The sequence below is a fragment of the Nycticebus coucang genome, chromosome 9, assembly GCF_027406575.1.
Source record: "Nycticebus coucang isolate mNycCou1 chromosome 9, mNycCou1.pri, whole genome shotgun sequence".
NCBI lineage: Eukaryota > Metazoa > Chordata > Mammalia > Primates > Lorisidae > Nycticebus > Nycticebus coucang.
In genome coordinates this window covers 135,709,702-135,726,055 of record NC_069788.1, presented here as the reverse complement: position 1 = coordinate 135,726,055, position 16,354 = coordinate 135,709,702, and positions in this window count along the sequence as shown.

The window sequence follows — 16,354 nt, the reverse complement described above, 5'->3', positions numbered from 1 at the left end:
GAAATTTTACATTTATTCATTTCTAATCTATTTATATTTAATTTTCCCAAATTGTTAACCAAATACATAATCAGTTCATAGGATTGCAGAAACTAAATTATTAAAAGAATTCTTAGCTGTATTCCTATTAACTTCATTATTTTCAGTGTTTAAAACTGCCATCCTGGGCAGCGCCTGTGGCTCAAAAGAGTAGGGCACTGGCCCCATATACCAGAGGTGGCAGATTCAAACCCAGTTTCAGCCAAAAACAAAAAACAACAACAACAAAACTGCCATCCTGATTATGCTAAAGCTCTGTAAACTTGACAGACATATTGAGACAGTTCATCACACAGCTTCAAGTAAAAAACAGGTCAGGATTTGCTACTCTTCTAATTAAGAAAATTCTGCTTACATTAACATTTATTGAGCTATCACCCGAATCACAACAGTCACGAGATCCTGAAAGTGTGCACCTCTGCTTATTGAAAAAACGCGCATAAAGAAATTTCTAAAGACCCTCTTAATAGCAGTAAATGATTTATGATTTAAAAAAGCAAGGCATTATTTTCTGTAAGGTGATTAAGATCGCCAAAAATATTCCTTTTACCTTTCCAAGCACAGAGGAAGATAAATCTCAGGCTAATATTATTGGAAAGGAGAGATTTGAAGGAAGTAGTCCCTATCAAATCCCAACTGATCTAGTGATTTCTGATGTTTTTGAGACATGTCACCTCTGAGGAAATATTTTTAAATATACATTCCATGATTTATTACATTTACTAAATCAAAATCTTCCTGGAAGGGCCTAGACTTATAGACTTTTTAAAAATTTCCCCAGATCACTGTGATGCACAGTTCTAGCTGAAAACTTATACAGGAGACATCAATCTCATCTGTTATCCACATGGCCAATCAATCCCTTTTGTCAATTAGGGATCTGACAAAATAGGAAAGAGAGAGAGTCATTTACTGAAAATTCCATCTGATTTTCTTGGTTGGGAATCAAACAGGGACTAATACACTCAAACAGAACTTGATTTTGCTATTTATAATATCTTCCCATCAAGACATTCTAGATTGGACAGCAGAGTTCACACTCTTAGCAAATGGCTGTTTTTGTGAGAATAGGATAATAAGTCAGCTAATTCTTTGTTCTTCCCTCTTCTGAAGTATTTCCTACTTCATCACCACTTGTTCACAGGCAATATGTTTTCCTCAGAGTCCTCCTAAAACTGACTCTACTCAAGTTTACAGCTCATTAATTCTCTTTTCTAAACTGAAAATTATTATCATCAAAACTGAAGAGCACCTTGCCTCAACATAGAAGCTGGAAAAAAAAAAAAAACAACCAACCAACCAACCAACCAACCTAGACCAAAAAAAAACCCTCTTCTTGGTATTTCCCCTCCATTACATAATTTCTCAATTGGTCTGCAGACTTTTGATGTTCTCCTTTCCCTTTCTATTCATCACTGTTAAGCCTTGCCCCTGAGAATTAAATCTTTTTCATATAAATTAATTTTAAGAGAGGTGTCTACAGCAGCAGGATTTCCATTCATTATAAAATGCTTTAGATTTGTATAAAATAGACTTCTAAGATAAAGTCTATTTTGTGGACAAATTTTGCTTTACTGTGTTGTTTTATACTAATTAGGAAAAAAATACTTGGGTGAGGAAAAAATACTTAGCAAAAAAAAATTCACCTTTAGCAAATTCAGTGATTTCACAAATATTTACCATAAATGCATAAAAGAAAACTGTACCCTCTAATGTCTCATTAAAAATAATGATATTTTAAGAAAAATCTTAGACAATTAAGTCATTCCAAAATATTTTCATTCATGCAATGTTTTTATTTTTTTATTAAATCATAACTGTATACATTGATATGATCATGGGGCATCATACACTCGCTTCATAGACCATTTGGCACATTTTCATCACAATGGTTAAGATAGCCTTCCTGGCATTATCTCAGTTACTGTGCAATGTTTGAGCTTCCAATATGAACGACTGACCCTTACATATATGTCAATATTAAAACAAATGCATTTCAAATATTTTGAAAATGAAGTTGGTTAACCTGTACTTTGTTTTTTATTTCAATATTTGCATGGTATGAAAGCAGTTTTTGTACTAGCAACACATTTTCCTTATAGACAGCATAGTGGAGGGCAATGTTGCTGTAGATAACCTGAAGGTTGGGATCAGCACCGTATTCCAGTAGAGAAACAGTACATCCCCTTTCCTGGCAATGTACAGCCTGTTGGCATTAGGCCATGAAAGATCACAAATTCTAGGAATTCGAATAAACATTCCACAGGTTTCACCAACCAATTATATTTAAATGAGATAAATTCATTTTGGGTCTATGTATTTTAATCAAATCCACCTCATGCTGAAATAGTTATTATATACCTTCATCACAGGTGTCGTCTTTTCTCCGTCACAGATGTGAAGTTGGCACCATCTTTCCAGCAGGAGAATCACCACTGCTAAATGGCCTTTAGTACAGGCCAGATGGAGAGCAGTCCTATGAAAGTCAGAGAATTTTTAGAAAACTATAGTGCACTACCTCAAAACAAACAATGATTCATGCAGTTGTAAACATTAAATAGCATGTTATTATTCAAAGTAATTTTCTTGTGAAGAAGATACGTTATTTATTAGCCATGGCTCACTACATTATTTGGGAGAAGCCTATTTGAATGGAAAGAGCTCGACCTCTGGATGCAGTTTAATTTCAGCTTAAATCCCTACTTTAAGCTCTGTCACTTATTAGCTATGGCGTACCCTTTCTGTGCCTCAACTTCTTCCTTTATAAAATGGTGATGAAATAGTAGCCATCTCACAGGACACCATCGGGATACTTAAGTGAAAATCTATGCAAAGTAAGCTGAGTGGGTCAGGACAAAGAAAAGTAAGCTAGTTTACATTTAAGCTAGCCATTGCTAGCAAGCTTCCTGCCTTTTCTGAAATTCTAGACGGCTGGGGATACACCTTACAAAATCAAAAGTTTCCTTGAACTAACTGACAAAGGGGACACAAGTAGGCCCCTACGGGGTCTCTGAGCACTCTGAGGAAAAATGGCCATAAAAGAGGCTATGACAAAGACCTAGGAAGATACATTAACTGGGTCATTTCCTGCCTAGTAAACAGGCAAAGCAGATACCCATTGTGGAGATTTGCATTTGCCTGGGGCAGAGATCAAGAGAGTAGCTCGAGCCCCGAGATATGGGCAGAAGAGCTTATATCTTTTATTACAAAGGAAGATCCTCTGTGGTGGTGATGGGAGGAAAATTCCTCCCTCCCACCGATTCCTCAGAGGAGATTAATGCTGGTGGCGTTTTACTGCACAGGAAATTAGAGGAGTTTAACACCTCCCTAGAAATGTGTGTGTGTGTGATCTCAAGCAGGAGGCTCTCCCAATACAAGGCTCAGATTTCAGATTTCTCAAGGCTGGTCAAACCCTTAAATAATAACAATAAGAGCTGATATGCTAATTCAGAAACTACTGACATCTTTGTTCCCTCCCTCATCTTACCCTCTGGGAAAATAGACTCCAATAAAAGCACAGTGATGTTGCCATTGCCAGGATCCCACAAACGGGCAATGGATCACTGAGTTCCCAACTTTTATTCTATTCTGTCTTGTGTCTCTTTGTTTGCCCTCATTTCTAACTTTATATTTATTCAGTCAGTTGCTACCAGTTCCACAGGGCTTAGCGGACCCTGCCCCTGGGGCAGGTCCCTGACACTTTTCCTGTTCCCAATAAAGCTTAGCATAATTTTTTTTCTAGGTCTGTGAAATAAAAAAATGGTTTTTAATGGGAATTGCATTGAATTTATAAGTGACTTTGGGCAGTAGGGACATTTTAATAAAGTTGATTCTAATAATCCATAAGCAAGGAATGTTTGTCCTTTTGTTTGTGTCATCTTCAGTTTATTTCATTAGAGTTTTATTCTTCTCCTTCTAGAGATTTCTCACTGCTTTGGTTAAATATATTCCTAGGTATTTTGTTTTCTTTATAACTATTGTGAATGAGATCAAGTTCTTTTTTAGCTTTTTTTTTTTTTAGAGACAGAGTCTCACTGTACCACGCTCAGGTAGAGTGCCATGAATTCACATGGCTCACAGCAACCTCTAATGCTTGGGCTTATGCGATACTCTTGCCTCAGCCTCCCAAGCAGCTGGGACTACAGGCGCCCGCCACAACACCCTGCTATTTTTTTGTTGCAGTTTGGCCGGGGCTGGGTTTGAACCCGCCACCCTCGGCATATGGGGCCTGTGCCCACAGGCACCACCCAAGATTGAATTATTATTTAGACTCTTTGCTTGACTGTTATTAGTACTATGTACATATATATGCTATTGATTTGTGTACATTGGTTTTATAATCTGAGAATTTGCTGATTAAACTCTAAAACTCTAAACTCTCCACCACAATGTCATGTTTTCCATGAATCAGGTGTTCACATATGTGTAACAATGTCATGTTTTCTACTAAAAATAGAAAAACTAGCCAAATGTTGGGGTAGATGCCATAGTCCCTGCTACTTGGGAGACAAGAGGACTGCTTGAACCCAGGAGTTCGAGGTTGTTGTGAGCTATGACACCATGGCACTCTACACAGGATGATAGACAAAAACAAAACAAAATAAAACAAAAAGGAGAAAACTCAATTTACTTCAAGATGGGGAGGGGGTGGGGAGGGCTGGTGTGCTCTCTCCTAGTGGAGACAATGTAAAGGGATATGGCACACCTCCTGAGTGATGTGCACAAGTATGACCGGGGCCTTACCTAACAAATGCACACATTGTAACTTAATCATTTGTATTACGAGACAAAGAGGGTCTGGCCACCTGTCACTGTCAGCCAATATGCGGAGACTGGGATAGGTCCACCAAACTTGGTCAGTAGGCTGGCAGTTCTGGAACACAGTGAAAACAGCCTCTTTAAGACTATTCTGTTCTTCCATTTCCCAAATCACAGTTTTATACATATGGTTCACAGTAAAGACTACATTAATTCTTGTTTAAATAATAAACTCCACAACTCAGTGATAATCTATTACAACATTTCCAATTGAAAAGTTAATTTACTAAACTACTGCAAGATGGGCATCATTAGGTTGGGAGCTAAATTTACAAAACAATGAGAATGAGAGACAGGAGCTGAAGGTCACTTAGGACCTAAAAGACTCATCTTATTCTCACTACATGTGCTTTCATTTGTACCCTCTGAGTAATCTGAAATTTTAAAAAAGGAAAAAAATATGGGACTGCCTGATCTTCCCAAATCAATAGGTTGGGTGACTCCTTCCTCTTAAGTAGCTGTGTTTTCTTTTCACCTCTTAATCTGACTTCTCCAGCCACAGCTAATTGGGTCAGAATAAGCCGAGAGATCCAAGGTGTGGCCTAAGGAGTGGCCTGATATGAAACTGCTGTTTTATTGGGACAATGGTGATATGCTGAGTCTACTGGGTACTCTCTCGGAAATTCAACTGATGACATGGCAAGGGCCAGTGGAAGCAGAACCTTGGCTGGAACGCCCTCAGAGAGAATGTGGTGTATGGGAGGGGCATGGTGGCTCACACCTGTAATCTCAGCACTTCTGGGAGGCCAAGGCAGGTGGATTGCCTGAGCTTGGGAATTTGAGACTAGCCTGAGCAAGAGCGAGACTCCATCTCAACTAAAAGTAGAACAACTAAGCAGGCATTGTGGCAGGTGCGTTTAGTACCAGCTACTTGGGAGACTGAGGCAAGATGATCACTTGAGCCCAGGAGTTTGAGGTTGCTGTGAGCTATAAGGTCATAGCCCTCTAGCCTGGGCAATAGAGTGAGGCTCTGTCTCAAAAAGAAATAATAAAAATAACAGAGTAGAAAAAGTTAAACTTTAAAAAAGAAGAAGAAGGCAGTATAGGAGTTATGAAGCACTACACATCATGAATAAACAAAAACAGGAGTAGGCGAATGCCGTGTAGTTAGGGAGACTCCAGAAGAACAGGCGAGGTGGTTAGTTGGTGGCAGCTGATGGAGTGCTGGAGCCCTTGCATGGTAGAGAATAACCTGGGGAAGGTGATACCTGGAGCTATGCTGATTTTTTCTGATTTATGAATTGTTAATGCAGCTCAGGTAAATATTTCCATGGCATTTGGAAATATGACACTTACATCCCCATGTCATGGCTTCCTCCTCCTCCACTATGGCAAGGTCACAGAAGACCTTGCATGACAAACAGCCTAACACAGGAGTATGTATTTGTGGTTTGTATAACTTTTTTTTTTTTTTGCTTTTCTCTTATCTTCATTCCCCTCTTCATAAGTTCCAGAAGTTGCTGCCCCTTCCCTCATCCTCCACTGCAGGATGACCGAGAGCAAAGTGATAATGAGGACAGTGAGGGTTAAACTCCCTAGAAAAGTTGGTTAAACCACCCATGACAATCACCAAAGGGCCCTCCAGACACAGTCTGGCACGTGCTGTCTTTGACTTTTTAAATCAATAGATCTTCCTAATTGATGGACGAGAATGTGATAATTAAGCTCAAATATCAGACCACTTCCAAGTTTAGAGTAGACTTTGTTCCTTCTCTTTCTGTTATTAAAGAAACCATGAAATATTATGCAGCCTGAAAGAAAGATGGGGACTTTACCTCTTTCATGTTTACATGGATGGAGCTGCAACATATTCTTCTTAGCAAAGTATCTCAAGAATGGAAGGAAAAGTATCCAATGTACTCAGCCCTACTATGAAACCAATTTATACCTTTCATATGAAAGCTATAACCCAATTATAGCCCAAGAATATGGGGAAAGGGGAAAGAGAGGGGAGGGAAGGTAATTGGTGAGACCACACCTCCAGTGAATCTTGCAAGGATACATGTGAAACTTACTAAATGTTAAGAATATAAGTGTCTTAACACAATAACTAAGAAAATGCCATGAAGGCTATGTTAACCAGTTTGATGAAAATATTTCAAATTGTATATAAAACCAGTGTATGGTGCCCCATGATTGCATTAATGTACACAGCTATGGTTTAATAAAAAAAAAAAAAAGAAATAATAATAACAAAGTAGAAAAACTTAAAACTTAAAAAAGTTTAACTACTCTTATCCCTAGATTCTTCCTTTCTCCATCCAAAGACAGAAAAACAGACACATTTTAGAGTTTGGCTAAGACACTGTTTCTAAGAGTGAGCTTAGAAAAGTTGACTTTTTTTTTTTTTTTTTGTCCACACACTTAAGCTGTATAGTGATAGTAGACAGAAGCCCTTGAATTTCAGATTTGATCTATTACAAGTGTATGTGTATACTACACTCTCCTTCAATACAGCCTTGACCCTTACATGAAAGTTTTGAAAAATCCTTAACTGCTTCTTCATTTCAGCATTAGAACATCCCTGAGTTTTAGCAGAATACTTATGACTGCCCAGCTTATGACCATATTTCCTAGCCTTCCTCATAGCCAAGGGTGGCCACAAAGGAATGTGAGCAGAGTAATGTTTGCAACTTCTATGACAATTCTTTAAAAGGAAATGGCTTGCCTTCCCTTTCCTGTTTTTCCATCTTTCATCCCCAAGTGGGGTATGGGTTGGCCAGGGTCATTTGTGCAGATAAGGGTAATGTTGTAGGAAATGGCAGAGCAATAGTTGGAAGGAAGTGGAGTCCTCGGATAACCCGCAGAGCAGAGCCACCCCCACCCTGGCGTAGCTCTGCACCGTTACATGAGAGGGTGATGAATACCTCTGCCTGTGGGAGCTGGCCTGATTTTGAGTTTCTCCATTTAGCAGTTGAGTCTATTCCCTAACACACAATGATAGACAAACACGAAGTACTTACTACGTTGCAGGAGACGCCTGGAGTGCTGACTTCATGTTATGTCACTTAATTCTCTAGCAACCAACTAAATAGGTACCACTTGCTCATTTCACAGATGTGCAAACAGGCTTGGGGGGAGGGGGCGGTGACATACCTTGCCCAAGATTGCATGGCTGTAAGTGGCAGAAGGGACTTGAAAGCCCAGAAGTGGCTCAAAACACGTACTCTTAGTACTGTCTTTTTTTTGTTTGTTTGTTTGTTTTGTTTCTGGCCAGGGCCGGATTTGAGCCCACCACCTCCAGTATATGGAGCGGGTGCTCTACTCCTTTAAGCCACAGGTGTCGCCCTCTAGTGTCTCTTAATATTCATGTTCATCACTATTCATTATTTCCACAGAAAATATTCAAAGTATTCTTCTCCACCACTTTCAAGTTTCAGTCGCTTGCTTGTCATGCCTCTGGACACACTCTCTGCTGGGCTTGTTGGAGATGTTCATTTTATCCTGCCTTAAAAAAATATTGTTCTTCGTTCTGAATAGGTTTATCTTGATTGTATATCCCTCAGTGGATGGATAAAAAATGCTAAATACATGACAATTATGTCTAAAGGGATAAGAGCTGTCTGGTCTTCCAGAATGACTCAATATTCTCTTATGTTTTTTCTCATGAATGTATAAGTTCTATTGTTAATGAATCAACCCTGGTGAACCCTCTCCTTCAATTTTAAGCAAAATTTCATGGTAGCAGCAGATTTGAAGAAAGAAAATATGTAAAAGATGGGTGTGAATACGTAATGATGCCCATTCTGTTTATCACTATATGAAGCAGGTGAAATTTGCAGGTGGAGTTTAATGTTCTCAAGATTGTACTTTAATCACATGTCACATTCATGGTCACTCTACCATGCATATGTTCATATTAAGTTTCCTGAGTAATAAATGAAAACTCTAAACAGCAGTTGACTTAAAAAAGATGTAAATCAACCCTATTTTAAAGAAATTACAAATTGACCCTTGTTCCTTAGATTGTGTTTTCTAGACAAACTAACAGAGTTACTGTGCTAGTGTGTTCTAAAATGCCCAATTTTTCTGTCTATTTTTTCTGGAATTTATAGTATAGTAACATAAAGACTTAGATTAAAATTTCTGGTTATGTACACAAATTCAATAAAATTCGCTATTGTTCATCAAAAAAATGTATTTTTTTCTGACATGAAAGGGATCTGAAAGTGGACAGCTGAGAACTGACTTTATGGTTATCTTGGTTACTGGGATCTCAGGCTCGTACTTTTTCTTCCAAAATCCCTGAAAATGGTTTCTATTCTAAAGATTCCCTCAAGGCTGCAGAGAGCCCTGGAATGACAACCATCAGTCAGGGAATAGGATGAGGATCGGGCAAAAGGCCTTAATCTGACCTTTTCTTTTTAAGCTCTTTTTTCCAGAATTTTCACTAAATGAACTTCCACTTCTACTTCATTGGTCAGAACTTAGCCGCACCTAATTACATAGGTGGTCAAATAAGATTAAGATTTTGTTTTTAAGTAAGGAAGAAAGGGAAGAATCAGTGTTACAAGGTAGACTGCTTTGCTTTCTAATTAGAAAACTGCTGCCAGTCTAGATCAGGGGTTGGCAGACTGGCCCACGGGCCAAATCTGGCCTATAGTCTATTTTTGATAGAGATTTATTGGAACAAAGCCACACACGTGGTTTCATCTATGGCTGATTTCATGCTACAACAGCAGAGTCTAGTACTTGTTTCAGTGCTCATGTGGCCCACGAGCCTCAAATAGGTACTATATGGTCCTTTATTGGAGACAGTGTCCCACTCCCTGTTCTGGATCACAGGGGATAGCTTCTGAGGAAGGGCAGCTTGGGCTGTGAGGCCATGACAGAAGCAGAGTTGGCACCATACGACTTGGGGATCCTGTGTTCCTCTCCAGCTTGAGTGAGGTCACTGGGGTTCCCTATCTATGCCAGGCACAGTTTGGCTGTAAGTAACATGAAATCTGATTAATGAGGGATTGAACAAAAAGGAGTTGTTTTATCCTATACATAAAAGCCCAAGAGTACATGGTCCAGAACTGGTGCAGATGCTCCGCCTTGCCCTCAAAGCTGAGCTTTTCCTTTCTCCCCAGCCACACCTAAAAGGTGGCGTTCATCACCACATTCACAGCTGTAAGACACAGGCGACAGTCTGCAAGCCACACAGGAAGAAGGGGGAGGGGCAGAGCGCAGGAGTCACCTGGGCAGTGCTCATTACTGGGACCATCTCGCCACCACCCCCAGCGGTTCAGGAGTGTGGGGTGGTGAACATGTCGGGGTGGGCACATCACTAGGGCAAACAAAATGGAGAATGTGTTGGAAAGAAGGAAGGGGAGGCAGCAATACAGTCGGCCCTTTGTGTCTGCTGCACCCACATCCCAGGATTCGATCAACCATGATGTAATAAGAAATAATACAGCAGTAAAGAAAAAAAATACAAATTTAAAAATCAATAACATTTACAGAGCATTTATCTTATATTAGTATTATACATACTAATACTGGCTTATGTATAATACTAATACTCTAGATTATTTAAATGTAGTGTTAAGCATATAAGTAACATGAAATCTGACTAATGAGGGATTGAACAAAAAGGAGTTATTTTATCATATACAGAAAAGCCGGAGAGTACAGGGTCCAGAACTGGTGCAGATGCTGAGTGTTGCCCTCAAAGCTGAGCTTTTCCTTTCTCCCCAGCCACGCCTAGAAGGTGGCGTAATACTACCTATACCTAATCTAGAAATGATTTAACGTATACAAGAGGATATACGTAGGGTATATGCAAACACTACGGCATTTTATATCAGAGACTGGAGCATCCGTGGATTTCGCTATCCACGGGGTATCCTGGGACTGTCCCCAGGGGACACCCAGGGCACCAGCGTGTTCCAGTCCAGCGCCCTCCTCCTAGTTAACTGGGCCGATCCGGCGCCTTCTCACAGCCTCACCCTTCCCTCCCACCTTTCACCCCTACCCATCCTGTCATGGTTCCCGAAATTAATTTCTCCTCTTTTCTCCTTCCTTTCATGTTTGTGGCTAGGTGAGAAACCTGAAATGAGACTGAAGAGGCGAAACTGCAGAACGCCAGCAGACAGATGCCGTCCTGCCCCCGGTGCGGCAGGTGTCCCAGGAGAGCGGCGACAAGGAGCGCGCCCGGGGCAGCGTCCAGCCGGGCGTGGGCGAGGTAACCAAGAAGCAGGAGAAGTAACGCGCTGGGTTTGGCTCTTGTCACAGGCTTGGTTTCCAGCCTTCCTGTTGGCATAGGATGCGTCGCCAAAATGTCGCCAGTAAAGCCAACCAAAGTGTCATTGGCGCCCAGCGGTAGGAGGAACTCGCGCGAGCCCGGCCGGGAAGTGCTGTGGGGAGAAAGCGCGGCTGCGACACGTATGCAGCGCTCTGGAACGTCGTGGGCCAAAAGGGACACTGTAACGCAAAAGTAGTGTTCAGCCCAGTTTGTTTTTAAAGTTCTTTAATTAAAAGAGGAATTCTTGGCTTCTTTATTTACGTCTGCCTTTTATGCATTCTTTTGGTGAATTGAACTAGCAGTCTTTTTCCCCCTCCTGAATTACTGAGTACAGTACTGTGTTCCTTGTAATATTTTAAAAAGATATGCTGGAAGGTGAGGGAATGGACTTGAAAGCTTTTATGAAGTGAGTTCCCACCCAAGATCAAATTAAGCAAAGGCAGACTCTAAGACCACATCCCGCAGGATCTTACCAAGGCTTATTTTATTTATTTATTTATTTATTTATTTTGCAGGGTTTTTTCTTTTTTGGCTGGGGCTGGGTTTGAACCCACCACCTCAGGCGTATGGGGCTGGTACCCTACTCCTTTGAGCCACAGGCACGGCCCTCAAGACTTATTTTTATATTACTTTTTAAAAAGGAAGCATTTAGGCTTCTCAATAATGCAATCCTTTAGTCACAATTCTCTGTATTATCTGAAAACTAGCGGGTATAACCTGTGCAGAAATCCTTTGGGATAGTATGGCTGTCTGTTCCCAGGTGAAGATTAAATAAAACAGGACAGGTGAGCTTGCATGCGCTAGTTGCCCTGGACTCAATTCTTTAGCAGCCCCATGAAGAACAACTAAAACTGTAGATTTCATAAATTGCTGCCCCCTGGAGATACTTCCACTCAGGTCTGACTACCGGTGCAGCCCTTGGAGGGAATTCTGGGGCCTTAAATGCTGGGTCATCACCGGGCTCTGTAAATGCACTAGTACCTTACTCACTTTTCCCATTCATAAATTAGAATTGTTTCTGAGATTATAAAAACCACACAGGTTAGGAATGAATAACACCTAAAGAGAGGAAAGTGTGTCATTAATATTCTTCAGGGGATTCATTAATGAAAATAAGTGTGAATGGACATATTTAGAAAAGTTCAAGGTATTGTACACATTCATCCAGTTGAGAACTTATGATATTAGAAACTGTGTCAAAAGCATCATTTTCAAGATGGTTTTCAGATGTAGGAAGAGGAAGAGAGGTAAAATGTTAATTTATGCAAATGCTTCCAATATAGAGTAGAAACTAACATGCCAAATAAAATATAAAAAGGTGAAAGAGAGCAGAAACATTTCTATGGAGGGAAAGATATGTCAGCTAAATAGAGAAGGAAAAGAAAAGAAAAGAAAAGGCCATCGTGACCCTGGGATAAAACCCACTCGGTCACAGTAATTTGTTTGATGTGTTGCCGGATTCTGTTTGTTAGGATCTTGTTTAATATTTCCACATCAATATTCATTAGTGATATAGTTCTATAATTTTCTTATCTTTTTTTGGCCTTTTTTCTGGTTTGGAGGTCAAGGTAATATTTGCTTCATAGAGTGTGGGGTAGTATTCCTTCAGAGAGCTCAAACGTATTAGCAAGAAAAGAACAAGTGATCCCATCTCAGGGTGGGCAAGAGACTTGAATAGAAACTTCTCCAAAGAAGATAGGTGCATACCCTACAGACAAATGAAAAAATGCTCATCATCCTTAATCATCAGAGAAATGTAAATCAAAACTACTTTGAGATATCATCTAACTCCAGTAGGATTAACCCACATGACAAAATCCCAAAACCAGAGATGTTAGCGTGGATGTGGAGAAAAGGGAACACTTCTACACTGCTGGTGGGAATTCACACTAATACATTCCTTTTGAAAGATGTTTTGAGAATACTTAGAGATCTAAAAATAGACCTGCCATTTGAGCCTACAATCCATCTACTAGGTATATATCCAGAAGACCAAAAATCACATCATAACAAAGATAATTGTACCAGAATGTTTATTTCAGCCCAATTCATAATTGTTAAGTCATGGAAGAAGCCCAAGTGCCCATTGACCCATGAATGGATCAATAAATTGTGGTATATGTACACCATGGAATATTATGCAGCCTTAAAGAAAGATGGAGACTTTACCTCTTTCATGTTTACATGGATGGAACTGGAACATATTCTTCTTAGCAAAGTATCTCAAAAATGGAAGAAAAAGTATCCAATGGACTCAGTCTTACTATGAAACCAATTTATAGCTTTCTTACGAAAGCTATAACCCAATTATAGCTGAAGAAGAAGGGGAAAAGGGAGAGGGAGAGGAGGAGAGGGGGGAAGGATGGGTGGAGGGAGAGTAATTGGTGGGACCACACCTATGGTGCATCTTACAAGGGTACGTGTAAAATTTACTAGGTGTAGAATATAAATATCTTACCAGAATAACTAAGAAAATGCCATGAAGGCTGTGGTAAAGGCCAAAACCACTAGCAGGTTTCTTCATTTGGTGAAATAAGCAGGATAAGCATTTTGCCTAGGCTTGTAGTAAAAGGCCAGCGTTTTTGTCGTCCACCTGATTTGCGAATTTTTTCCTTAACTCTCCTTTATTTTTTCTTGCATTCCCAGGACAGGGGTAATCCTGGGCTAGGTCTCCTCATACCATGTGCATGAGAGCGTGGGACTGACTCATAGGTAGGTTGATCTTAAAAATAATTCCAAGATAATATAATTTTTCTCCAGTCCAATTCTATTTATACTTCTTCCCTTCTTAAAATTGTATATAAAACCAGCACACTGTACCCCATAATTGCATTAATGTACACAGCTATGATTTAATAAAAAAATAGTAAAGGCCATTGTTTCAAATAAACTTTCTACATTAAATTTTGAAGGGGGCAGTGGATCACACCTATAATCCCAGCACTCTGTAAGGCTGAGGTGGGTGGATTGCTTGAGTTCAGGAGTTCAAGACCAGACTGAGCAAGAGCAAGACCCTGTCTCTAATAAATATAGAAAAACTTAGCTTAAAAAAAAAAAGATAGAAAAACTATCCCAGAGTTGTGGCGGCCACCGGTAGTCCCAGCTACTAGGGAGGCTGAGATAGGGGGAGTGATGAAGACCAAGAGTTTTAGGTTACTGTGAGCTATGACACCATTGGCAATCTACCCAGGGGAACAGAGTGAGTCTCTGTTTGGATAAAAAAAATTGTTTTCTACAAACATTTTTTCCAGATTTTAAAAATAATTTATATTTTTTATATTATTTTTATATTTATAATATATATTTTTATAAAATATACAAAATAATTATATATAAATATATAATATAATATATTTATAAATATACTTATTTAAATTACATTTATAAAATATAAATATGATTTTAAATATAGTAAATAAATATATTATAATATAATTATATATAAATATATAAAAATAAATATATATAAATGTATATATTTTTCATAATTTTTTTTATATTAAAAATGTTTTATAAATTGGGCAGCACCTGTGGCTCAAGGAGTAGGGTGCTGGTCCCATATGCCGGAGGTGGTGGGTTCAAACCCAGCCCCAGCCAAAAAAAAAAAAAAAAATGTTTTATAAATTATAATTTTAAGTAAAAATTATAGGAGGTCATTATTGTGGACTAAGCTCCTACACTTGTCTTCAATAGATCTGATTAAAAACCTAAATGGAGTCACCCCTGTGTACCAAACCAAAACTAAGTTGATATCTGACCTTCCGAGAAACCAGGACAGAGTTAATGGCAATTTCCCAAATAGGCCAGTTTCAATGTTCAGTCAGCTTAGTAATGGATCATCCGCTAATGCACTTTTCTGTTGTGGTTGTGGTGGGCAGGAGAAGGTTGAGGAGTGGAGGTGAGAGTGCTGTATGGTTGGGAATGCAAGGAGAAGGGAAGGAAGAAGGAAGGAAGGACTGGAGGGGCAAGGAAGGAAAGGACGGAGGTGTTGCCCAGCACAGACGGAGATGGTACCTTAGGTTCTGTGTCAGTAGCAATGCTGTCAAATGTTATGTCCAACCATTTCTATAATTTTCATCTGGGTTTTTTTTCAATGACCCATTATGGGAGGGGTTGGGAGAAGTCTTAAAATTATAGTGACTCTGGTTAGGTGCAGTGGCTCACATCTTTAATCTTATCACTCTGGGAGGCTGAGGCGGGAAGATCCCTCCAGCTCAGGAGTTCAAGACCAACATGAGCATGGGTGAGATCCTGTCTCTACTTAAAATAGGCAAAACTAGCCAGGCGTGGGGGAAGGCATCTGTAGTCCCAGCTACTTTGGAGGCTGAGGAAAGAGAATCCTTTGAACCCAGGAGTTTGAGATTGCAACGAGCCAGGAGGATGATACAGCACTTTACCCAGTATGACTGAGACATGGTCAAAAAAAAAAAAAAATTAACAGTGATTCCAAAATATACTCTTTTAAAATTGTTTTTAAAGGTTGCCCAGGCTAGAGTGCCATGGCATCAGCCAAGCTCACACCAACCTCAGACTCTTAGGTCCAAGGGATCCTCCTGCCTCAGCTTCCTGAGTAGGCACCTATAGGCACCTGCCTCAACACCTGGCTAGTTTTTAAAATTTTTGTATAGGTGGAGCCTTGCCTTTGTTCGAACTCTTGAGCTCAAGCAATCCTCCTTCCTTGGCTTCCCACAGTGCTAGGATTATAGCCACTTCACTTGGCTTGAAAATCTATTTTTTTTTTAATTAAAAACTTATTTTTTATTTGAATAGACTTAGGGGTACAAGTTGAAATCTGTTACATGTATATATCGTATAGTAATAGAGTCTGGGCTTTCAGTGTACCCATCATCTGAGTAGAGTGTATTGTACCCCATAGGCAACTTTATCCTTTACCTTCCCCCTTCAAAATTTACTCTTTATTGAAATTTCTATTGCTGTTAAAAGGACGTGGTTTGCAAACATGGTCCTTCCCCAACTGAGACTTAAAAAGCATAAGTGGCTTTGCTTAATGAAAGGAGCATTTAGTCAGTCTAAGAAGACAGATTGAGTCATCCTTTAAGAAAAAAGGCTGTCCTTTTTGGGCCCTGTGCGATTGTGTTTAAGCCTGTGAAGATTTTGAAATTTTTTAAACTTTAAAGCCAGGAACTAATTCTTAAGAGCTGGATTTCTGGTAGCCTAAAAAACATAAGTTTTGCTTGAGTATTCTTATATTAATAATATTAATTCATAACATTAGTTAATAATATTAATTCTTACATTAACCTTGAA